At 47.6% G+C, this 19,131-nt stretch overlaps 1 protein-coding gene and 50 non-coding genes across 51 annotated transcripts in view; 17 read left to right on the forward strand and 34 right to left on the reverse strand.

Moving 5' to 3' along the window:
- Nucleotides 1–19,131, reverse strand: part of LOC131707274 (uncharacterized) — a 118,379-nt gene that overhangs the window by 35,295 nt on the left and 63,953 nt on the right. The gene's annotated exons all lie outside the window — the stretch shown is intronic.
- Nucleotides 113–207, reverse strand: trnar-ucu (transfer RNA arginine (anticodon UCU)). Its single transcript has 2 exons — nucleotides 170–207; nucleotides 113–148 (listed from the first exon to the last, which is right to left on the reverse strand). It is a non-coding gene; the product is annotated as a tRNA-Arg (tRNA).
- Nucleotides 400–473, forward strand: trnat-agu (transfer RNA threonine (anticodon AGU)). The gene has a single exon. It is a non-coding gene; the product is annotated as a tRNA-Thr (tRNA).
- Nucleotides 713–794, reverse strand: trnas-gcu (transfer RNA serine (anticodon GCU)). The gene has a single exon. It is a non-coding gene; the product is annotated as a tRNA-Ser (tRNA).
- On the reverse strand, nucleotides 1,233–1,327 carry trnai-uau (transfer RNA isoleucine (anticodon UAU)). Its single transcript has 2 exons — nucleotides 1,290–1,327; nucleotides 1,233–1,268 (listed from the first exon to the last, which is right to left on the reverse strand). It is a non-coding gene; the product is annotated as a tRNA-Ile (tRNA).
- trnat-agu (transfer RNA threonine (anticodon AGU)) lies at nucleotides 1,520–1,593 on the forward strand. The gene has a single exon. It is a non-coding gene; the product is annotated as a tRNA-Thr (tRNA).
- On the reverse strand, nucleotides 1,833–1,914 carry trnas-gcu (transfer RNA serine (anticodon GCU)). Its single transcript has one exon. It is a non-coding gene; the product is annotated as a tRNA-Ser (tRNA).
- trnai-uau (transfer RNA isoleucine (anticodon UAU)) lies at nucleotides 2,353–2,447 on the reverse strand. Its single transcript has 2 exons — nucleotides 2,410–2,447; nucleotides 2,353–2,388 (listed from the first exon to the last, which is right to left on the reverse strand). It is a non-coding gene; the product is annotated as a tRNA-Ile (tRNA).
- On the forward strand, nucleotides 2,640–2,713 carry trnat-agu (transfer RNA threonine (anticodon AGU)). Its single transcript has one exon. It is a non-coding gene; the product is annotated as a tRNA-Thr (tRNA).
- Nucleotides 2,953–3,034, reverse strand: trnas-gcu (transfer RNA serine (anticodon GCU)). Its single transcript has one exon. It is a non-coding gene; the product is annotated as a tRNA-Ser (tRNA).
- trnat-agu (transfer RNA threonine (anticodon AGU)) lies at nucleotides 3,764–3,837 on the forward strand. Its single transcript has one exon. It is a non-coding gene; the product is annotated as a tRNA-Thr (tRNA).
- trnas-gcu (transfer RNA serine (anticodon GCU)) lies at nucleotides 4,077–4,158 on the reverse strand. Its single transcript has one exon. It is a non-coding gene; the product is annotated as a tRNA-Ser (tRNA).
- Nucleotides 4,597–4,691, reverse strand: trnai-uau (transfer RNA isoleucine (anticodon UAU)). The gene is made up of 2 exons: nucleotides 4,654–4,691; nucleotides 4,597–4,632 (listed from the first exon to the last, which is right to left on the reverse strand). It is a non-coding gene; the product is annotated as a tRNA-Ile (tRNA).
- trnat-agu (transfer RNA threonine (anticodon AGU)) lies at nucleotides 4,884–4,957 on the forward strand. Its single transcript has one exon. It is a non-coding gene; the product is annotated as a tRNA-Thr (tRNA).
- trnas-gcu (transfer RNA serine (anticodon GCU)) lies at nucleotides 5,197–5,278 on the reverse strand. Its single transcript has one exon. It is a non-coding gene; the product is annotated as a tRNA-Ser (tRNA).
- Nucleotides 5,721–5,815, reverse strand: trnai-uau (transfer RNA isoleucine (anticodon UAU)). Its single transcript has 2 exons — nucleotides 5,778–5,815; nucleotides 5,721–5,756 (listed from the first exon to the last, which is right to left on the reverse strand). It is a non-coding gene; the product is annotated as a tRNA-Ile (tRNA).
- trnat-agu (transfer RNA threonine (anticodon AGU)) lies at nucleotides 6,008–6,081 on the forward strand. Its single transcript has one exon. It is a non-coding gene; the product is annotated as a tRNA-Thr (tRNA).
- On the reverse strand, nucleotides 6,321–6,402 carry trnas-gcu (transfer RNA serine (anticodon GCU)). Its single transcript has one exon. It is a non-coding gene; the product is annotated as a tRNA-Ser (tRNA).
- On the reverse strand, nucleotides 6,833–6,927 carry trnai-uau (transfer RNA isoleucine (anticodon UAU)). The gene is made up of 2 exons: nucleotides 6,890–6,927; nucleotides 6,833–6,868 (listed from the first exon to the last, which is right to left on the reverse strand). It is a non-coding gene; the product is annotated as a tRNA-Ile (tRNA).
- Nucleotides 7,120–7,193, forward strand: trnat-agu (transfer RNA threonine (anticodon AGU)). The gene has a single exon. It is a non-coding gene; the product is annotated as a tRNA-Thr (tRNA).
- trnas-gcu (transfer RNA serine (anticodon GCU)) lies at nucleotides 7,433–7,514 on the reverse strand. Its single transcript has one exon. It is a non-coding gene; the product is annotated as a tRNA-Ser (tRNA).
- Nucleotides 7,953–8,047, reverse strand: trnai-uau (transfer RNA isoleucine (anticodon UAU)). The gene is made up of 2 exons: nucleotides 8,010–8,047; nucleotides 7,953–7,988 (listed from the first exon to the last, which is right to left on the reverse strand). It is a non-coding gene; the product is annotated as a tRNA-Ile (tRNA).
- trnat-agu (transfer RNA threonine (anticodon AGU)) lies at nucleotides 8,240–8,313 on the forward strand. Its single transcript has one exon. It is a non-coding gene; the product is annotated as a tRNA-Thr (tRNA).
- On the reverse strand, nucleotides 8,553–8,634 carry trnas-gcu (transfer RNA serine (anticodon GCU)). Its single transcript has one exon. It is a non-coding gene; the product is annotated as a tRNA-Ser (tRNA).
- On the reverse strand, nucleotides 9,077–9,171 carry trnai-uau (transfer RNA isoleucine (anticodon UAU)). Its single transcript has 2 exons — nucleotides 9,134–9,171; nucleotides 9,077–9,112 (listed from the first exon to the last, which is right to left on the reverse strand). It is a non-coding gene; the product is annotated as a tRNA-Ile (tRNA).
- Nucleotides 9,364–9,437, forward strand: trnat-agu (transfer RNA threonine (anticodon AGU)). The gene has a single exon. It is a non-coding gene; the product is annotated as a tRNA-Thr (tRNA).
- trnas-gcu (transfer RNA serine (anticodon GCU)) lies at nucleotides 9,677–9,758 on the reverse strand. Its single transcript has one exon. It is a non-coding gene; the product is annotated as a tRNA-Ser (tRNA).
- Nucleotides 10,197–10,291, reverse strand: trnai-uau (transfer RNA isoleucine (anticodon UAU)). The gene is made up of 2 exons: nucleotides 10,254–10,291; nucleotides 10,197–10,232 (listed from the first exon to the last, which is right to left on the reverse strand). It is a non-coding gene; the product is annotated as a tRNA-Ile (tRNA).
- trnat-agu (transfer RNA threonine (anticodon AGU)) lies at nucleotides 10,484–10,557 on the forward strand. Its single transcript has one exon. It is a non-coding gene; the product is annotated as a tRNA-Thr (tRNA).
- Nucleotides 10,797–10,878, reverse strand: trnas-gcu (transfer RNA serine (anticodon GCU)). Its single transcript has one exon. It is a non-coding gene; the product is annotated as a tRNA-Ser (tRNA).
- trnai-uau (transfer RNA isoleucine (anticodon UAU)) lies at nucleotides 11,317–11,411 on the reverse strand. The gene is made up of 2 exons: nucleotides 11,374–11,411; nucleotides 11,317–11,352 (listed from the first exon to the last, which is right to left on the reverse strand). It is a non-coding gene; the product is annotated as a tRNA-Ile (tRNA).
- On the forward strand, nucleotides 11,604–11,677 carry trnat-agu (transfer RNA threonine (anticodon AGU)). The gene has a single exon. It is a non-coding gene; the product is annotated as a tRNA-Thr (tRNA).
- On the reverse strand, nucleotides 11,917–11,998 carry trnas-gcu (transfer RNA serine (anticodon GCU)). Its single transcript has one exon. It is a non-coding gene; the product is annotated as a tRNA-Ser (tRNA).
- trnai-uau (transfer RNA isoleucine (anticodon UAU)) lies at nucleotides 12,441–12,535 on the reverse strand. Its single transcript has 2 exons — nucleotides 12,498–12,535; nucleotides 12,441–12,476 (listed from the first exon to the last, which is right to left on the reverse strand). It is a non-coding gene; the product is annotated as a tRNA-Ile (tRNA).
- trnat-agu (transfer RNA threonine (anticodon AGU)) lies at nucleotides 12,728–12,801 on the forward strand. Its single transcript has one exon. It is a non-coding gene; the product is annotated as a tRNA-Thr (tRNA).
- On the reverse strand, nucleotides 13,041–13,122 carry trnas-gcu (transfer RNA serine (anticodon GCU)). Its single transcript has one exon. It is a non-coding gene; the product is annotated as a tRNA-Ser (tRNA).
- Nucleotides 13,561–13,655, reverse strand: trnai-uau (transfer RNA isoleucine (anticodon UAU)). Its single transcript has 2 exons — nucleotides 13,618–13,655; nucleotides 13,561–13,596 (listed from the first exon to the last, which is right to left on the reverse strand). It is a non-coding gene; the product is annotated as a tRNA-Ile (tRNA).
- Nucleotides 13,848–13,921, forward strand: trnat-agu (transfer RNA threonine (anticodon AGU)). Its single transcript has one exon. It is a non-coding gene; the product is annotated as a tRNA-Thr (tRNA).
- Nucleotides 14,161–14,242, reverse strand: trnas-gcu (transfer RNA serine (anticodon GCU)). Its single transcript has one exon. It is a non-coding gene; the product is annotated as a tRNA-Ser (tRNA).
- trnai-uau (transfer RNA isoleucine (anticodon UAU)) lies at nucleotides 14,685–14,779 on the reverse strand. The gene is made up of 2 exons: nucleotides 14,742–14,779; nucleotides 14,685–14,720 (listed from the first exon to the last, which is right to left on the reverse strand). It is a non-coding gene; the product is annotated as a tRNA-Ile (tRNA).
- On the forward strand, nucleotides 14,972–15,045 carry trnat-agu (transfer RNA threonine (anticodon AGU)). The gene has a single exon. It is a non-coding gene; the product is annotated as a tRNA-Thr (tRNA).
- trnas-gcu (transfer RNA serine (anticodon GCU)) lies at nucleotides 15,285–15,366 on the reverse strand. The gene has a single exon. It is a non-coding gene; the product is annotated as a tRNA-Ser (tRNA).
- Nucleotides 15,797–15,891, reverse strand: trnai-uau (transfer RNA isoleucine (anticodon UAU)). Its single transcript has 2 exons — nucleotides 15,854–15,891; nucleotides 15,797–15,832 (listed from the first exon to the last, which is right to left on the reverse strand). It is a non-coding gene; the product is annotated as a tRNA-Ile (tRNA).
- Nucleotides 16,084–16,157, forward strand: trnat-agu (transfer RNA threonine (anticodon AGU)). Its single transcript has one exon. It is a non-coding gene; the product is annotated as a tRNA-Thr (tRNA).
- Nucleotides 16,397–16,478, reverse strand: trnas-gcu (transfer RNA serine (anticodon GCU)). The gene has a single exon. It is a non-coding gene; the product is annotated as a tRNA-Ser (tRNA).
- Nucleotides 16,921–17,015, reverse strand: trnai-uau (transfer RNA isoleucine (anticodon UAU)). The gene is made up of 2 exons: nucleotides 16,978–17,015; nucleotides 16,921–16,956 (listed from the first exon to the last, which is right to left on the reverse strand). It is a non-coding gene; the product is annotated as a tRNA-Ile (tRNA).
- trnat-agu (transfer RNA threonine (anticodon AGU)) lies at nucleotides 17,208–17,281 on the forward strand. The gene has a single exon. It is a non-coding gene; the product is annotated as a tRNA-Thr (tRNA).
- trnas-gcu (transfer RNA serine (anticodon GCU)) lies at nucleotides 17,521–17,602 on the reverse strand. Its single transcript has one exon. It is a non-coding gene; the product is annotated as a tRNA-Ser (tRNA).
- trnai-uau (transfer RNA isoleucine (anticodon UAU)) lies at nucleotides 18,033–18,127 on the reverse strand. Its single transcript has 2 exons — nucleotides 18,090–18,127; nucleotides 18,033–18,068 (listed from the first exon to the last, which is right to left on the reverse strand). It is a non-coding gene; the product is annotated as a tRNA-Ile (tRNA).
- trnat-agu (transfer RNA threonine (anticodon AGU)) lies at nucleotides 18,320–18,393 on the forward strand. Its single transcript has one exon. It is a non-coding gene; the product is annotated as a tRNA-Thr (tRNA).
- trnas-gcu (transfer RNA serine (anticodon GCU)) lies at nucleotides 18,633–18,714 on the reverse strand. The gene has a single exon. It is a non-coding gene; the product is annotated as a tRNA-Ser (tRNA).

Here is a 19,131-nt window from a genome sequence, read left to right on the forward strand (position 1 = left end):
TGTCTGCGTGTGCGGATATTATTTTATTCCTATTTTCTACCAAATCTCACACTTGATGAACATTATCGTTGAAGCAAAACCTACTGGAATAAACTGACCGAGAAAAGGGAAGTGCTCCAGGTGAGCCTCGAACTCACAACCTCGGCATTGCTCTGCAGACATACTGCTATAGAAGTACCGCGCGCTAACCGATTGCGCCACTGGAGCGTCAGCAGGAGCCGGCTGACAAACTTAGGAAATCCCTCCAAATGGAAGGCAGATCTTGGGACTGCAACAAAGCCCTTCACTTCAGCAAGCCAGGAGCCGGCTGACACACTTAGGAAATCCCTCTACATGGCCGGCAGATCTTGGGACTGTGCAACAAAGCCCTTCACTTCAGCAAGCTGCAGGCAGGGCCAGGGTGCTGTGGCTTAGTTGGTTAAAGTGCCTGTCTAGTAAACAGGAGATCCTGGGTTCGAATCCCAGCAGCACCTCCATGTTCTCAATTTGTTTATTAAAAACAACCACAAAAGAAAATGATTTGAATTTTAAAGTGTAAACGAAGGAGAAAATCTTGCGAGACTGCTGGAACTCAGCCACAACCTTTTAGTCACGCCACGCAGCACAGCTCAGCACGGTCCAACGCGCTATCTGTAGTGCCACAGAGCTAAACGCAGGTCAAAGCTGCACAGGGAAGGAGAGCCGAGGCCACGGAGGAAAAAGTGCCAAAAGCCGACGAGGATGGGATTCGAACCCACGCGTGCAGAGCACAATGGATTAGCAGTCCATCGCCTTAACCACTCGGCCACCTCATCTGCCGTGCTGCGTGCTGTCAAAGAAGAGCTACATTTCAGGATGAAACCCTGGAACGTGAGCAGTTGTCTCAGAAATGAAAGGGATCAATTGCATCAAACTGGTGGGCAGCTGTCCGTGGTAGAGCTCATGCTTTGCATGTATGAGGCCCCGGGCTCAATCCCTGGCATCTCCAAGCCCTTTTTCTTCCCCCTTCACTAAAATCATATTTTGTGATCAGAAGCAAACTCTTACACCTCCTTTCAGGCTTTTTCAAATATTCATTCATTCATTCATTCATTCAATCTATCTGTCTTTTGACTTGTAAATATATACATAAATATAGGTATGTCTGCGTGTGCGGATATTATTTTATTCCTATTTTCTACCAAATCTCACACTTGATGAACATTATCGTTGAAGCAAAACCTACTGGAATAAACTGACCGAGAAAAGGGAAGTGCTCCAGGTGAGCCTCGAACTCACAACCTCGGCATTGCTCTGCAGACATACTGCTCTATAAGTACCGCGCGCTAACCGATTGCGCCACTGGAGCGTCAGCAGGAGCCGGCTGACAAACTTAGGAAATCCCTCCAAATGGAAGGCAGATCTTGGGACTGCAACAAAGCCCTTCACTTCAGCAAGCCAGGAGCCGGCTGACACACTTAGGAAATCCCTCTACATGGCCGGCAGATCTTGGGACTGTGCAACAAAGCCCTTCACTTCAGCAAGCTGCAGGCAGGGCCAGGGTGCTGTGGCTTAGTTGGTTAAAGTGCCTGTCTAGTAAACAGGAGATCCTGGGTTCGAATCCCAGCAGCACCTCCATGTTCTCAATTTGTTTATTAAAAACAACCACAAAAGAAAATGATTTGAATTTTAAAGTGTAAACGAAGGAGAAAATCTTGCGAGACTGCTGGAACTCAGCCACAGCCTTTTAGTCACGCCACGCAGCACAGCTCAGCACGGTCCAACGCGCTATCTGTAGTGCCACAGAGCTAAACGCAGGTCAAAGCTGCACAGGGAAGGAGAGCCGAGGCCACGGAGGAAAAAGTGCCAAAAGCCGACGAGGATGGGATTCGAACCCACGCGTGCAGAGCACAATGGATTAGCAGTCCATCGCCTTAACCACTCGGCCACCTCATCTGCCGTGCTGCGTGCTGTCAAAGAAGAGCTACATTTCAGGATGAAACCCTGGAACGTGAGCAGTTGTCTCAGAAATGAAAGGGATCAATTGCATCAAACTGGTGGGCAGCTGTCCGTGGTAGAGCTCATGCTTTGCATGTATGAGGCCCCGGGCTCAATCCCTGGCATCTCCAAGCCCTTTTTCTTCCCCCTTCACTAAAATCATATTTTGTGATCAGAAGCAAACTCTTACACCTCCTTTCAGGCTTTTTCAAATATTCATTCATTCATTCATTCATTCAATCTATCTGTCTTTTGACTTGTAAATATATACATAAATATAGGTATGTCTGCGTGTGCGGATATTATTTTATTCCTATTTTCTACCAAATCTCACACTTGATGAACATTATCGTTGAAGCAAAACCTACTGGAATAAACTGACCGAGAAAAGGGAAGTGCTCCAGGTGAGCCTCGAACTCACAACCTCGGCATTGCTCTGCAGACATACTGCTATATAAGTACCGCGCGCTAACCGATTGCGCCACTGGAGCGTCAGCAGGAGCCGGCTGACAAACTTAGGAAATCCCTCCAAATGGAAGGCAGATCTTGGGACTGCAACAAAGCCCTTCACTTCAGCAAGCCAGGAGCCGGCTGACACACTTAGGAAATCCCTCTACATGGCCGGCAGATCTTGGGACTGTGCAACAAAGCCCTTCACTTCAGCAAGCTGCAGGCAGGGCCAGGGTGCTGTGGCTTAGTTGGTTAAAGTGCCTGTCTAGTAAACAGGAGATCCTGGGTTCGAATCCCAGCAGCACCTCCATGTTCTCAATTTGTTTATTAAAAACAACCACAAAAGAAAATGATTTGAATTTTAAAGTGTAAACGAAGGAGAAAATCTTGCGAGACTGCTGGAACTCAGCCACAACCTTTTAGTCACGCCACGCAGCACAGCTCAGCACGGTCCAACGCGCTATCTGTAGTGCCACAGAGCTAAACGCAGGTCAAAGCTGCACAGGGAAGGAGAGCCGAGGCCACGGAGGAAAAAGTGCCAAAAGCCGACGAGGATGGGATTCGAACCCACGCGTGCAGAGCACAATGGATTAGCAGTCCATCGCCTTAACCACTCGGCCACCTCATCTGCCGTGCTGCGTGCTGTCAAAGAAGAGCTACATTTCAGGATGAAACCCTGGAACGTGAGCAGTTGTCTCAGAAATGAAAGGGATCAATTGCATCAAACTGGTGGGCAGCTGTCCGTGGTAGAGCTCATGCTTTGCATGTATGAGGCCCCGGGCTCAATCCCTGGCATCTCCAAGCCCTTTTTCTTCCCCCTTCACTAAAATCATATTTTGTGATCAGAAGCAAACTCTTACACCTCCTTTCAGGCTTTTTCAAATATTCATTCATTCATTCATTCATTCATTCAATCTATCTGTCTTTTGACTTGTAAATATATACATAAATATAGGTATGTCTGCGTGTGCGGATATTATTTTATTCCTATTTTCTACCAAATCTCACACTTGATGAACATTATCGTTGAAGCAAAACCTACTGGAATAAACTGACCGAGAAAAGGGAAGTGCTTTAGGTGAGCCTCGAACTCACAACCTCGGCATTGCTCTGCAGACATACTGCTATATAAGTACCGCGCGCTAACCGATTGCGCCACTGGAGCGTCAGCAGGAGCCGGCTGACAAACTTAGGAAATCCCTCCAAATGGAAGGCAGATCTTGGGACAGCAACAAAGCCCTTCACTTCAGCAAGCCAGGAGCCGGCTGACACACTTAGGAAATCCCTCTACATGGCCGGCAGATCTTGGGACTGTGCAACAAAGCCCTTCACGTCAGCAAGCTGCAGGCAGGGCCAGGGTGCTGTGGCTTAGTTGGTTAAAGTGCCTGTCTAGTAAACAGGAGATCCTGGGTTCGAATCCCAGCAGCACCTCCATGTTCTCAATTTGTTTATTAAAAACAACCACAAAAGAAAATGATTTGAATTTTAAAGTGTAAACGAAGGAGAAAATCTTGCGAGACTGCTGGAACTCAGCCACAACCTTTTAGTCACGCCACGCAGCACAGCTCAGCACGGTCCAACGCGCTATCTGTAGTGCCACAGAGCTAAACGCAGGTCAAAGCTGCACAGGGAAGGAGAGCCGAGGCCACGGAGGAAAAAGTGCCAAAAGCCGACGAGGATGGGATTCGAACCCACGCGTGCAGAGCACAATGGATTAGCAGTCCATCGCCTTAACCACTCGGCCACCTCATCTGCCGTGCTGCGTGCTGTCAAAGAAGAGCTACATTTCAGGATGAAACCCTGGAACGTGAGCAGTTGTCTCAGAAATAAAAGGGATCAATTGCATCAAACTGGTGGGCAGCTGTCCGTGGTAGAGCTCATGCTTTGCATGTATGAGGCCCCGGGCTCAATCCCTGGCATCTCCAAGCCCTTTTTCTTCCCCCTTCACTAAAATCATATTTTGTGATCAGAAGCAAACTCTTACACCTCCTTTCAGGCTTTTTCAAATATTCATTCATTCATTCATTCATTCAATCTATCTGTCTTTTGACTTGTAAATATATACATAAATATAGGTATGTCTGCGTGTGCGGATATTATTTTATTCCTATTTTCTACCAAATCTCACACTTGATGAACATTATCGTTGAAGCAAAACCTACTGGAATAAACTGACCGAGAAAAGGGAAGTGCTCCAGGTGAGCCTCGAACTCACAACCTCGGCATTGCTCTGCAGACATACTGCTATATAAGTACCGCGCGCTAACCGATTGCGCCACTGGAGCGTCAGCAGGAGCAGGCTGACAAACTTAGGAAATCCCTCCAAATGGAAGGCAGATCTTGGGACTGCAACAAAGCCCTTCACTTCAGCAAGCCAGGAGCCGGCTGACACACTTAGGAAATCCCTCTACATGGCCGGCAGATCTTGGGACTGTGCAACAAAGCCCTTCACTTCAGCAAGCTGCAGGCAGGGCCAGGGTGCTGTGGCTTAGTTGGTTAAAGTGCCTGTCTAGTAAACAGGAGATCCTGGGTTCGAATCCCAGCAGCACCTCCATGTTCTCAATTTGTTTATTAAAAACAACCACAAAAGAAAATGATTTGAATTTTAAAGTGTAAACGAAGGAGAAAATCTTGCGAGACTGCTGGAACTCAGCCACAACCTTTTAGTCACGCCACGCAGCACAGCTCAGCACGGTCCAACGCGCTATCTGTAGTGCCACAGAGCTAAACGCAGGTCAAAGCTGCACAGGGAAGGAGAGCCGAGGCCACGGAGGAAAAAGTGCCAAAAGCCGACGAGGATGGGATTCGAACCCACGCGTGCAGAGCACAATGGATTAGCAGTCCATCGCCTTAACCACTCGGCCACCTCATCTGCCGTGCTGCGTGCTGTCAAAGAAGAGCTACATTTCAGGATGAAACCCTGGAACGTGAGCAGTTGTCTCAGAAATGAAAGGGATCAATTGCATCAAACTGGTGGGCAGCTGTCCGTGGTAGAGCTCATGCTTTGCATGTATGAGGCCCCGGGCTCAATCCCTGGCATCTCCAAGCCCTTTTTCTTCCCCCTTCACTAAAATCATATTTTGTGATCAGAAGCAAACTCTTACACCTCCTTTCAGGCTTTTTCAAATATTCATTCATTCATTCATTCATTCATTCAATCTATCTGTCTTTTGACTTGTAAATATATACATAAATATAGGTATGTCTGCGTGTGCGGATATTATTTTATTCCTATTTTCTACCAAATCTCACACTTGATGAACATTATCGTTGAAGCAAAACCTACTGGAATAAACTGACCGAGAAAAGGGAAGTGCTTCAGGTGAGCCTCGAACTCACAACCTCGGCATTGCTCTGCAGACATACTGCTATATAAGTACCGCGCGCTAACCGATTGCGCCACTGGAGCGTCAGCAGGAGCCGGCTGACAAACTTAGGAAATCCCTCCAAATGGAAGGCAGATCTTGGGACTGCAACAAAGCCCTTCACTTCAGCAAGCCAGGAGCCGGCTGACACACTTAGGAAATCCCTCTACATGGCCGGCAGATCTTGGGACTGTGCAACAAAGCCCTTCACGTCAGCAAGCTGCAGGCAGGGCCAGGGTGCTGTGGCTTAGTTGGTTAAAGTGCCTGTCTAGTAAACAGGAGATCCTGGGTTCGAATCCCAGCAGCACTTCCATGTTCTCAATTTGTTTATTAAAAACAACCACAAAAGAAAATGATTTGAATTTTAAAGTGTAAACGAAGGAGAAAATCTTGCGAGACTGCTGGAACTCAGCCACAACCTTTTAGTCACGCCACGCAGCACAGCTCAGCACGGTCCAACGCGCTATCTGTAGTGCCACAGAGCTAAACGCAGGTCAAAGCTGCACAGGGAAGGAGAGCCGAGGCCACGGAGGAAAAAGTGCCAAAAGCCGACGAGGATGGGATTCGAACCCACGCGTGCAGAGCACAATGGATTAGCAGTCCATCGCCTTAACCACTCGGCCACCTCATCTGCCGTGCTGCGTGCTGTCAAAGAAGAGCTACATTTCAGGATGAAACCCTGGAACGTGAGCAGTTGTCTCAGAAATGAAAGGGATCAATTGCATCAAACTGGTGGGCAGCTGTCCGTGGTAGAGCTCATGCTTTGCATGTATGAGGCCCCGGGCTCAATCCCTGGCATCTCCAAGCCCTTTTTCTTCCCCCTTCACTAAAATCATATTTTGTGATCAGAAGCAAACTCTTACACCTCCTTTCAGGCTTTTTCAAATATTCATTCATTCATTCAATCTATCTGTCTTTTGACTTGTAAATATATACATAAATATAGGTATGTCTGCGTGTGCGGATATTATTTTATTCCTATTTTCTACCAAATCTCACACTTGATGAACATTATCGTTGAAGCAAAACCTACTGGAATAAACTGACCGAGAAAAGGGAAGTGCTCCAGGTGAGCCTCGAACTCACAACCTCGGCATTGCTCTGCAGACATACTGCTATATAAGTACCGCGCGCTAACCGATTGCGCCACTGGAGCGTCAGCAGGAGCCGGCTGACAAACTTAGGAAATCCCTCCAAATGGAAGGCAGATCTTGGGACTGCAACAAAGCCCTTCACTTCAGCAAGCCAGGAGCCGGCTGACACACTTAGGAAATCCCTCTACATGGCCGGCAGATCTTGGGACTGTGCAACAAAGCCCTTCACTTCAGCAAGCTGCAGGCAGGGCCAGGGTGCTGTGGCTTAGTTGGTTAAAGTGCCTGTCTAGTAAACAGGAGATCCTGGGTTCGAATCCCAGCAGCACCTCCATGTTCTCAATTTGTTTATTAAAAACAACCACAAAAGAAAATGATTTGAATTTTAAAGTGTAAACGAAGGAGAAAATCTTGCGAGACTGCTGGAACTCAGCCACAACCTTTTAGTCACGCCACGCAGCACAGCTCAGCACGGTCCAACGCGCTATCTGTAGTGCCACAGAGCTAAACGCAGGTCAAAGCTGCACAGGGAAGGAGAGCCGAGGCCACGGAGGAAAAAGTGCCAAAAGCCGACGAGGATGGGATTCGAACCCACGCGTGCAGAGCACAATGGATTAGCAGTCCATCGCCTTAACCACTCGGCCACCTCATCTGCCGTGCTGCGTGCTGTCAAAGAAGAGCTACATTTCAGGATGAAACCCTGGAACGTGAGCAGTTGTCTCAGAAATGAAAGGGATCAATTGCATCAAACTGGTGGGCAGCTGTCCGTGGTAGAGCTCATGCTTTGCATGTGTGAGGCCCCGGGCTCAATCCCTGGCATCTCCAAGCCCTTTTTCTTCCCCCTTCACTAAAATCATATTTTGTGATCAGAAGCAAACTCTTACACCTCCTTTCAGGCTTTTTCAAATATTCATTCATTCATTCATTCATTCAATCTATCTGTCTTTTGACTTGTAAATATATACATAAATATAGGTATGTCTGCGTGTGCGGATATTATTTTATTCCTATTTTCTACCAAATCTCACACTTGATGAACATTATCGTTGAAGCAAAACCTACTGGAATAAACTGACCGAGAAAAGGGAAGTGCTCCAGGTGAGCCTCGAACTCACAACCTCGGCATTGCTCTGCAGACATACTGCTATATAAGTACCGCGCGCTAACCGATTGCGCCACTGGAGCGTCAGCAGGAGCCGGCTGACAAACTTAGGAAATCCCTCCAAATGGAAGGCAGATCTTGGGACTGCAACAAAGCCCTTCACTTCAGCAAGCCAGGAGCCGGCTGACACACTTAGGAAATCCCTCTACATGGCCGGCAGATCTTGGGACTGTGCAACAAAGCCCTTCACTTCAGCAAGCTGCAGGCAGGGCCAGGGTGTTGTGGCTTAGTTGGTTAAAGTGCCTGTCTAGTAAACAGGAGATCCTGGGTTCGAATCCCAGCAGCACCTCCATGTTCTCAATTTGTTTATTAAAAACAACCACAAAAGAAAATGATTTGAATTTTAAAGTGTAAACGAAGGAGAAAATCTTGCGAGACTGCTGGAACTCAGCCACAACCTTTTAGTCACGCCACGCAGCACAGCTCAGCACGGTCCAACGCGCTATCTGTAGTGCCACAGAGCTAAACGCAGGTCAAAGCTGCACAGGGAAGGAGAGCCGAGGCCACGGAGGAAAAAGTGCCAAAAGCCGACGAGGATGGGATTCGAACCCACGCGTGCAGAGCACAATGGATTAGCAGTCCATCGCCTTAACCACTCGGCCACCTCATCTGCCGTGCTGCGTGCTGTCAAAGAAGAGCTACATTTCAGGATGAAACCCTGGAACGTGAGCAGTTGTCTCAGAAATGAAAGGGATCAATTGCATCAAACTGGTGGGCAGCTGTCCGTGGTAGAGCTCATGCTTTGCATGTATGAGGCCCCGGGCTCAATCCCTGGCATCTCCAAGCCCTTTTTCTTCCCCCTTCACTAAAATCATATTTTGTGATCAGAAGCAAACTCTTACACCTCCTTTCAGGCTTTTTCAAATATTCATTCATTCATTCATTCATTCATTCAATCTATCTGTCTTTTGACTTGTAAATATATACATAAATATAGGTATGTCTGCGTGTGCGGATATTATTTTATTCCTATTTTCTACCAAATCTCACACTTGATGAACATTATCGTTGAAGCAAAACCTACTGGAATAAACTGACCGAGAAAAGGGAAGTGCTTCAGGTGAGCCTCGAACTCACAACCTCGGCATTGCTCTGCAGACATACTGCTATATAAGTACCGCGCGCTAACCGATTGCGCCACTGGAGCGTCAGCAGGAGCCGGCTGACAAACTTAGGAAATCCCTCCAAATGGAAGGCAGATCTTGGGACTGCAACAAAGCCCTTCACTTCAGCAAGCCAGGAGCCGGCTGACACACTTAGGAAATCCCTCTACATGGCCGGCAGATCTTGGGACTGTGCAACAAAGCCCTTCACGTCAGCAAGCTGCAGGCAGGGCCAGGGTGCTGTGGCTTAGTTGGTTAAAGTGCCTGTCTAGTAAACAGGAGATCCTGGGTTCGAATCCCAGCAGCACCTCCATGTTCTCAATTTGTTTATTAAAAACAACCACAAAAGAAAATGATTTGAATTTTAAAGTGTAAACGAAGGAGAAAATCTTGCGAGACTGCTGGAACTCAGCCACAACCTTTTAGTCACGCCACGCAGCACAGCTCAGCACGGTCCAACGCGCTATCTGTAGTGCCACAGAGCTAAACGCAGGTCAAAGCTGCACAGGGAAGGAGAGCCGAGGCCACGGAGGAAAAAGTGCCAAAAGCCGACGAGGATGGGATTCGAACCCACGCGTGCAGAGCACAATGGATTAGCAGTCCATCGCCTTAACCACTCGGCCACCTCATCTGCCGTGCTGCGTGCTGTCAAAGAAGAGCTACATTTCAGGATGAAACCCTGGAACGTGAGCAGTTGTCTCAGAAATAAAAGGGATCAATTGCATCAAACTGGTGGGCAGCTGTCCGTGGTAGAGCTCATGCTTTGCATGTATGAGGCCCCGGGCTCAATCCCTGGCATCTCCAAGCCCTTTTTCTTCCCCCTTCACTAAAATCATATTTTGTGATCAGAAGCAAACTCTTACACCTCCTTTCAGGCTTTTTCAAATATTCATTCATTCATTCATTCATTCAATCTATCTGTCTTTTGACTTGTAAATATATACATAAATATAGGTATGTCTGCGTGTGCGGATATTATTTTATTCCTATTTTCTACCAAATCTCACACTTGATGAACATTATCGTTGAAGCAAAACCTACTGGAATAAACTGACCGAGAAAAGGGAAGTGCTCCAGGTGAGCCTCGAACTCACAACCTCGGCATTGCTCTGCAGACATACTGCTATATAAGTACCGCGCGCTAACCGATTGCGCCACTGGAGCGTCAGCAGGAGCCGGCTGACAAACTTAGGAAATCCCTCCAAATGGAAGGCAGATCTTGGGACTGCAACAAAGCCCTTCACTTCAGCAAGCCAGGAGCCGGCTGACACACTTAGGAAATCCCTCTACATGGCCGGCAGATCTTGGGACTGTGCAACAAAGCCCTTCACTTCAGCAAGCTGCAGGCAGGGCCAGGGTGCTGTGGCTTAGTTGGTTAAAGTGCCTGTCTAGTAAACAGGAGATCCTGGGTTCAAATCCCAGCAGCACCTCCATGTTCTCAATTTGTTTATTAAAAACAACCACAAAAGAAAATGATTTGAATTTTAAAGTGTAAACGAAGGAGAAAATCTTGCGAGACTGCTGGAACTCAGCCACAACCTTTTAGTCACGCCACGCAGCACAGCTCAGCACGGTCCAACGCGCTATCTGTAGTGCCACAGAGCTAAACGCAGGTCAAAGCTGCACAGGGAAGGAGAGCCGAGGCCACGGAGGAAAAAGTGCCAAAAGCCGACGAGGATGGGATTCGAACCCACGCGTGCAGAGCACAATGGATTAGCAGTCCATCGCCTTAACCACTCGGCCACCTCATCTGCCGTGCTGCGTGCTGTCAAAGAAGAGCTACATTTCAGGATGAAACCCTGGAACGTGAGCAGTTGTCTCAGAAATGAAAGGGATCAATTGCATCAAACTGGTGGGCAGCTGTCCGTGGTAGAGCTCATGCTTTGCATGTATGAGGCCCCGGGCTCAATCCCTGGCATCTCCAAGCCCTTTTTCTTCCCCCTTCACTAAAATCATATTTTGTGATCAGAAGCAAACTCTTACACCTCCTTTCAGGCTTTTTCAAATATTCATTCATTCATTCATTCATTCAATCTATCTGTCTTTTGACTTGTAAATATATACATAAATATAGGTATGTCTGCGTGTGCGGATATTATTTTATTCCTATTTTCTACCAAATCTCACACTTGATGAACATTATCGTTGAAGCAAAACCTACTGGAATAAACTGACCGAGAAAAGGGAAGTGCTCCAGGTGAGCCTCGAACTCACAACCTCGGCATTGCTCTGCAGACATACTGCTATATAAGTACCGCGCGCTAACCGATTGCGCCACTGGAGCGTCAGCAGGAGCCGGCTGACAAACTTAGGAAATCCCTCCAAATGGAAGGCAGATCTTGGGACTGCAACAAAGCCCTTCACTTCAGCAAGCCAGGAGCCGGCTGACACACTTAGGAAATCCCTCTACATGGCCGGCAGATCTTGGGACTGTGCAACAAAGCCCTTCACTTCAGCAAGCTGCAGGCAGGGCCAGGGTGCTGTGGCTTAGTTGGTTAAAGTGCCTGTCTAGTAAACAGGAGATCCTGGGTTCGAATCCCAGCAGCACCTCCATGTTCTCAATTTGTTTATTAAAAACAACCACAAAAGAAAATGATTTGAATTTTAAAGTGTAAACGAAGGAGAAAATCTTGCGAGACTGCTGGAACTCAGCCACAACCTTTTAGTCACGCCACGCAGCACAGCTCAGCACGGTCCAACGCGCTATCTGTAGTGCCACAGAGCTAAACGCAGGTCAAAGCTGCACAGGGAAGGAGAGCCGAGGCCACGGAGGAAAAAGTGCCAAAAGCCGACGAGGATGGGATTCGAACCCACGCGTGCAGAGCACAATGGATTAGCAGTCCATCGCCTTAACCACTCGGCCACCTCATCTGCCGTGCTGCGTGCTGTCAAAGAAGAGCTACATTTCAGGATGAAACCCTGGAACGTGAGCAGTTGTCTCAGAAATGAAAGGGATCAATTGCATCAAACTGGTGGGCAGCTGTCCGTGGTAGAGCTCATGCTTTGCATGTATGAGGCCCCGGGCTCAATCCCTGGCATCTCCAAGCCCTTTTTCTTCCCCCTTCACTAAAATCATATTTTGTGATCAGAAGCAAACTCTTACACCTCCTTTCAGGCTTTTTCAAATATTCATTCATTCATTCATTCATTCATTCAATCTATCTGTCTTTTGACTTGTAAATATATACATAAATATAGGTATGTCTGCGTGTGCGGATATTATTTTATTCCTATTTTCTACCAAATCTCACACTTGATGAACATTATCGTTGAAGCAAAACCTACTGGAATAAACTGACCGAGAAAAGGGAAGTGCTTCAGGTGAGCCTCGAACTCACAACCTCGGCATTGCTCTGCAGACATACTGCTATATAAGTACCGCGCGCTAACCGATTGCGCCACTGGAGCGTCAGCAGGAGCCGGCTGACAAACTTAGGAAATCCCTCCAAATGGAAGGCAGATCTTGGGACAGCAACAAAGCCCTTCACTTCAGCAAGCCAGGAGCCGGCTGACACACTTAGGAAATCCCTCTACATGGCCGGCAGATCTTGGGACTGTGCAACAAAGCCCTTCACGTCAGCAAGCTGCAGGCAGGGCCAGGGTGCTGTGGCTTAGTTGGTTAAAGTGCCTGTCTAGTAAACAGGAGATCCTGGGTTCGAATCCCAGCAGCACCTCCATGTTCTCAATTTGTTTATTAAAAACAACCACAAAAGAAAATGATTTGAATTTTAAAGTGTAAACGAAGGAGAAAATCTTGCGAGACTGCTGGAACTCAGCCACAACCTTTTAGTCACGCCACGCAGCACAGCTCAGCACGGTCCAACGCGCTATCTGTAGTGCCACAGAGCTAAACGCAGGTCAAAGCTGCACAGGGAAGGAGAGCCGAGGCCACGGAGGAAAAAGTGCCAAAAGCCGACGAGGATGGGATTCGAACCCACGCGTGCAGAGCACAATGGATTAGCAGTCCATCGCCTTAACCACTCGGCCACCTCATCTGCCGTGCTGCGTGCTGTCAAAGAAGAGCTACATTTCAGGATGAAACCCTGGAACGTGAGCAGTTGTCTCAGAAATAAAAGGGATCAATTGCATCAAACTGGTGGGCAGCTGTCCGTGGTAGAGCTCATGCTTTGCATGTATGAGGCCCCGGGCTCAATCCCTGGCATCTCCAAGCCCTTTTTCTTCCCCCTTCACTAAAATCATATTTTGTGATCAGAAGCAAACTCTTACACCTCCTTTCAGGCTTTTTCAAATATTCATTCATTCATTCATTCATTCAATCTATCTGTCTTTTGACTTGTAAATATATACATAAATATAGGTATGTCTGCGTGTGCGGATATTATTTTATTCCTATTTTCTACCAAATCTCACACTTGATGAACATTATCGTTGAAGCAAAACCTACTGGAATAAACTGACCGAGAAAAGGGAAGTGCTCCAGGTGAGCCTCGAACTCACAACCTCGGCATTGCTCTGCAGACATACTGCTATATAAGTACCGCGCGCTAACCGATTGCGCCACTGGAGCGTCAGCAGGAGCAGGCTGACAAACTTAGGAAATCCCTCCAAATGGAAGGCAGATCTTGGGACTGCAACAAAGCCCTTCACTTCAGCAAGCCAGGAGCCGGCTGACACACTTAGGAAATCCCTCTACATGGCCGGCAGATCTTGGGACTGTGCAACAAAGCCCTTCACTTCAGCAAGCTGCAGGCAGGGCCAGGGTGCTGTGGCTTAGTTGGTTAAAGTGCCTGTCTAGTAAACAGGAGATCCTGGGTTCGAATCCCAGCAGCACCTCCATGTTCTCAATTTGTTTATTAAAAACAACCACAAAAGAAAATGATTTGAATTTTAAAGTGTAAACGAAGGAGAAAATCTTGCGAGACTGCTGGAACTCAGCCACAACCTTTTAGTCACGCCACGCAGCACAGCTCAGCACGGTCCAACGCGCTATCTGTAGTGCCACAGAGCTAAACGCAGGTCAAAGCTGCACAGGGAAGGAGAGCCGAGGCCACGGAGGAAAAAGTGCCAAAAGCCGACGAGGATGGGATTCGAACCCACGCGTGCAGAGCACAATGGATTAGCAGTCCATCGCCTTAACCACTCGGCCACCTCATCTGCCGTGCTGCGTGCTGTCAAAGAAGAGCTACATTTCAGGATGAAACCCTGGAACGTGAGCAGTTGTCTCAGAAATGAAAGGGATCAATTGCATCAAACTGGTGGGCAGCTGTCCGTGGTAGAGCTCATGCTTTGCATGTATGAGGCCCCGGGCTCAATCCCTGGCATCTCCAAGCCCTTTTTCTTCCCCCTTCACTAAAATCATATTTTGTGATCAGAAGCAAACTCTTACACCTCCTTTCAGGCTTTTTCAAATATTCATTCATTCATTCATTCATTCATTCAATCTATCTGTCTTTTGACTTGTAAATATATACATAAATATAGGTATGTCTGCGTGTGCGGATATTATTTTATTCCTATTTTCTACCAAATCTCACACTTGATGAACATTATCGTTGAAGCAAAACCTACTGGAATAAACTGACCGAGAAAAGGGAAGTGCTTCAGGTGAGCCTCGAACTCACAACCTCGGCATTGCTCTGCAGACATACTGCTATATAAGTACCGCGCGCTAACCGATTGCGCCACTGGAGCGTCAGCAGGAGCCGGCTGACAAACTTAGGAAATCCCTCCAAATGGAAGGCAGATCTTGGGACTGCAACAAAGCCCTTCACTTCAGCAAGCCAGGAGCCGGCTGACACACTTAGGAAATCCCTCTACATGGCCGGCAGATCTTGGGACTGTGCAACAAAGCCCTTCACGTCAGCAAGCTGCAGGCAGGGCCAGGGTGCTGTGGCTTAGTTGGTTAAAGTGCCTGTCTAGTAAACAGGAGATCCTGGGTTCGAATCCCAGCAGCACTTCCATGTTCTCAATTTGTTTATTAAAAACAACCACAAAAGAAAATGATTTGAATTTTAAAGTGTAAACGAAGGAGAAAATCTTGCGAGACTGCTGGAACTCAGCCACAACCTTTTAGTCACGCCACGCAGCACAGCTCAGCACGGTCCAACGCGCTATCTGTAGTGCCACAGAGCTAAACGCAGGTCAAAGCTGCACAGGGAAGGAGAGCCGAGGCCACGGAGGAAAAAGTGCCAAAAGCCGACGAGGATGGGATTCGAACCCACGCGTGCAGAGCACAATGGATTAGCAGTCCATCGCCTTAACCACTCGGCCACCTCATCTGCCGTGCTGCGTGCTGTCAAAGAAGAGCTACATTTCAGGATGAAACCCTGGAACGTGAGCAGTTGTCTCAGAAATGAAAGGGATCAATTGCATCAAACTGGTGGGCAGCTGTCCGTGGTAGAGCTCATGCTTTGCATGTATGAGGCCCCGGGCTCAATCCCTGGCATCTCCAAGCCCTTTTTCTTCCCCCTTCACTAAAATCATATTTTGTGATCAGAAGCAAACTCTTACACCTCCTTTCAGGCTTTTTCAAATATTCATTCATTCATTCAATCTATCTGTCTTTTGACTTGTAAATATATACATAAATATAGGTATGTCTGCGTGTGCGGATATTATTTTATTCCTATTTTCTACCAAATCTCACACTTGATGAACATTATCGTTGAAGCAAAACCTACTGGAATAAACTGACCGAGAAAAGGGAAGTGCTCCAGGTGAGCCTCGAACTCACAACCTCGGCATTGCTCTGCAGACATACTGCTATATAAGTACCGCGCGCTAACCGATTGCGCCACTGGAGCGTCAGCAGGAGCCGGCTGACAAACTTAGGAAATCCCTCCAAATGGAAGGCAGATCTTGGGACTGCAACAAAGCCCTTCACTTCAGCAAGCCAGGAGCCGGCTGACACACTTAGGAAATCCCTCTACATGGCCGGCAGATCTTGGGACTGTGCAACAAAGCCCTTCACTTCAGCAAGCTGCAGGCAGGGCCAGGGTGCTGTGGCTTAGTTGGTTAAAGTGCCTGTCTAGTAAACAGGAGATCCTGGGTTCGAATCCCAGCAGCACCTCCATGTTCTCAATTTGTTTATTAAAAACAACCACAAAAGAAAATGATTTGAATTTTAAAGTGTAAACGAAGGAGAAAATCTTGCGAGACTGCTGGAACTCAGCCACAACCTTTTAGTCACGCCACGCAGCACAGCTCAGCACGGTCCAACGCGCTATCTGTAGTGCCACAGAGCTAAACGCAGGTCAAAGCTGCACAGGGAAGGAGAGCCGAGGCCACGGAGGAAAAAGTGCCAAAAGCCGACGAGGATGGGATTCGAACCCACGCGTGCAGAGCACAATGGATTAGCAGTCCATCGCCTTAACCACTCGGCCACCTCATCTGCCGTGCTGCGTGCTGTCAAAGAAGAGCTACATTTCAGGATGAAACCCTGGAACGTGAGCAGTTGTCTCAGAAATGAAAGGGATCAATTGCATCAAACTGGTGGGCAGCTGTCCGTGGTAGAGCTCATGCTTTGCATGTATGAGGCCCCGGGCTCAATCCCTGGCATCTCCAAGCCCTTTTTCTTCCCCCTTCACTAAAATCATATTTTGTGATCAGAAGCAAACTCTTACACCTCCTTTCAGGCTTTTTCAAATATTCATTCATTCATTCATTCATTCATTCAATCTATCTGTCTTTTGACTTGTAAATATATACATAAATATAGGTATGTCTGCGTGTGCGGATATTATTTTATTCCTATTTTCTACCAAATCTCACACTTGATGAACATTATCGTTGAAGCAAAACCTACTGGAATAAACTGACCGAGAAAAGGGAAGTGCTTCAGGTGAGCCTCGAACTCACAACCTCGGCATTGCTCTGCAGACATACTGCTATATAAGTACCGCGCGCTAACCGATTGCGCCACTGGAGCGTCAGCAGGAGCCGGCTGACAAACTTAGGAAATCCCTCCAAATGGAAGGCAGATCTTGGGACTGCAACAAAGCCCTTCACTTCAGCAAGCCAGGAGCCGGCTGACACACTTAGGAAATCCCTCTACATGGCCGGCAGATCTTGGGACTGTGCAACAAAGCCCTTCACGTCAGCAAGCTGCAGGCAGGGCCAGGGTGCTGTGGCTTAGTTGGTTAAAGTGCCTGTCTAGTAAACAGGAGATCCTGGGTTCGAATCCCAGCAGCACCTCCATGTTCTCAATTTGTTTATTAAAAACAACCACAAAAGAAAATGATTTGAATTTTAAAGTGTAAACGAAGGAGAAAATCTTGCGAGACTGCTGGAACTCAGCCACAACCTTTTAGTCACGCCACGCAGCACAGCTCAGCACGGTCCAACGCGCTATCTGTAGTGCCACAGAGCTAAACGCAGGTCAAAGCTGCACAGGGAAGGAGAGCCGAGGCCACGGAGGAAAAAGTGCCAAAAGCCGACGAGGATGGGATTCGAACCCACGCGTGCAGAGCACAATGGATTAGCAGTCCATCGCCTTAACCACTCGGCCACCTCATCTGCCGTGCTGCGTGCTGTCAAAGAAGAGCTACATTTCAGGATGAAACCCTGGAACGTGAGCAGTTGTCTCAGAAATGAAAGGGATCAATTGCATCAAACTGGTGGGCAGCTGTCCGTGGTAGAGCTCATGCTTTGCATGTATGAGGCCCCGGGCTCAATCCCTGGCATCTCCAAGCCCTTTTTCTTCCCCCTTCACTAAAATCATATTTTGTGATCAGAAGCAAACTCTTACACCTCCTTTCAGGCTTTTTCAAATATTCATTCATTCATTCAATCTATCTGTCTTTTGACTTGTAAATATATACATAAATATAGGTATGTCTGCGTGTGCGGATATTATTTTATTCCTATTTTCTACCAAATCTCACACTTGATGAACATTATCGTTGAAGCAAAACCTACTGGAATAAACTGACCGAGAAAAGGGAAGTGCTCCAGGTGAGCCTCGAACTCACAACCTCGGCATTGCTCTGCAGACATACTGCTATATAAGTACCGCGCGCTAACCGATTGCGCCACTGGAGCGTCAGCAGGAGCCGGCTGACAAACTTAGGAAATCCCTCCAAATGGAAGGCAGATCTTGGGACTGCAACAAAGCCCTTCACTTCAGCAAGCCAGGAGCCGGCTGACACACTTAGGAAATCCCTCTACATGGCCGGCAGATCTTGGGACTGTGCAACAAAGCCCTTCACTTCAGCAAGCTGCAGGCAGGGCCAGGGTGCTGTGGCTTAGTTGGTTAAAGTGCCTGTCTAGTAAACAGGAGATCCTGGGTTCGAATCCCAGCAGCACCTCCATGTTCTCAATTTGTTTATTAAAAACAACCACAAAAGAAAATGATTTGAATTTTAAAGTGTAAACGAAGGAGAAAATCTTGCGAGACTGCTGGAACTCAGCCACAACCTTTTAGTCACACCACGCAGCACAGCTCAGCACGGTCCAACGCGCTATCTGTAGTGCCACAGAGCTAAACGCAGGTCAAAGCTGCACAGGGAAGGAGAGCCGAGGCCACGGAGGAAAAAGTGCCAAAAGCCGACGAGGATGGGATTCAAACCCACGCGTGCAGAGCACAATGGATTAGCAGTCCATCGCCTTAACCACTCGGCCACCTCATCTGCCGTGCTGCGTGCTGTCAAAGAAGAGCTACATTTCAGGATGAAACCCTGGAACGTGAGCAGTTGTCTCAGAAATGAAAGGGATCAATTGCATCAAACTGGTGGGCAGCTGTCCGTGGTAGAGCTCATGCTTTGCATGTATGAGGCCCCGGGCTCAATCCCTGGCATCTCCAAGCCCTTTTTCTTCCCCCTTCACTAAAATCATATTTTGTGATCAGAAGCAAACTCTTACACCTCCTTTCAGGCTTTTTCAAATATTCATTCATTCATTCATTCATTCATTCAATCTATCTGTCTTTTGACTTGTAAATATATACATAAATATAGGTATGTCTGCGTGTGCGGATATTATTTTATTCCTATTTTCTACCAAATCTCACACTTGATGAACATTATCGTTGAAGCAAAACCTACTGG

The sequence above is a fragment of the Acipenser ruthenus genome, chromosome 39 (genome assembly GCF_902713425.1).
Source record: "Acipenser ruthenus chromosome 39, fAciRut3.2 maternal haplotype, whole genome shotgun sequence".
NCBI lineage: Eukaryota > Metazoa > Chordata > Actinopteri > Acipenseriformes > Acipenseridae > Acipenser > Acipenser ruthenus.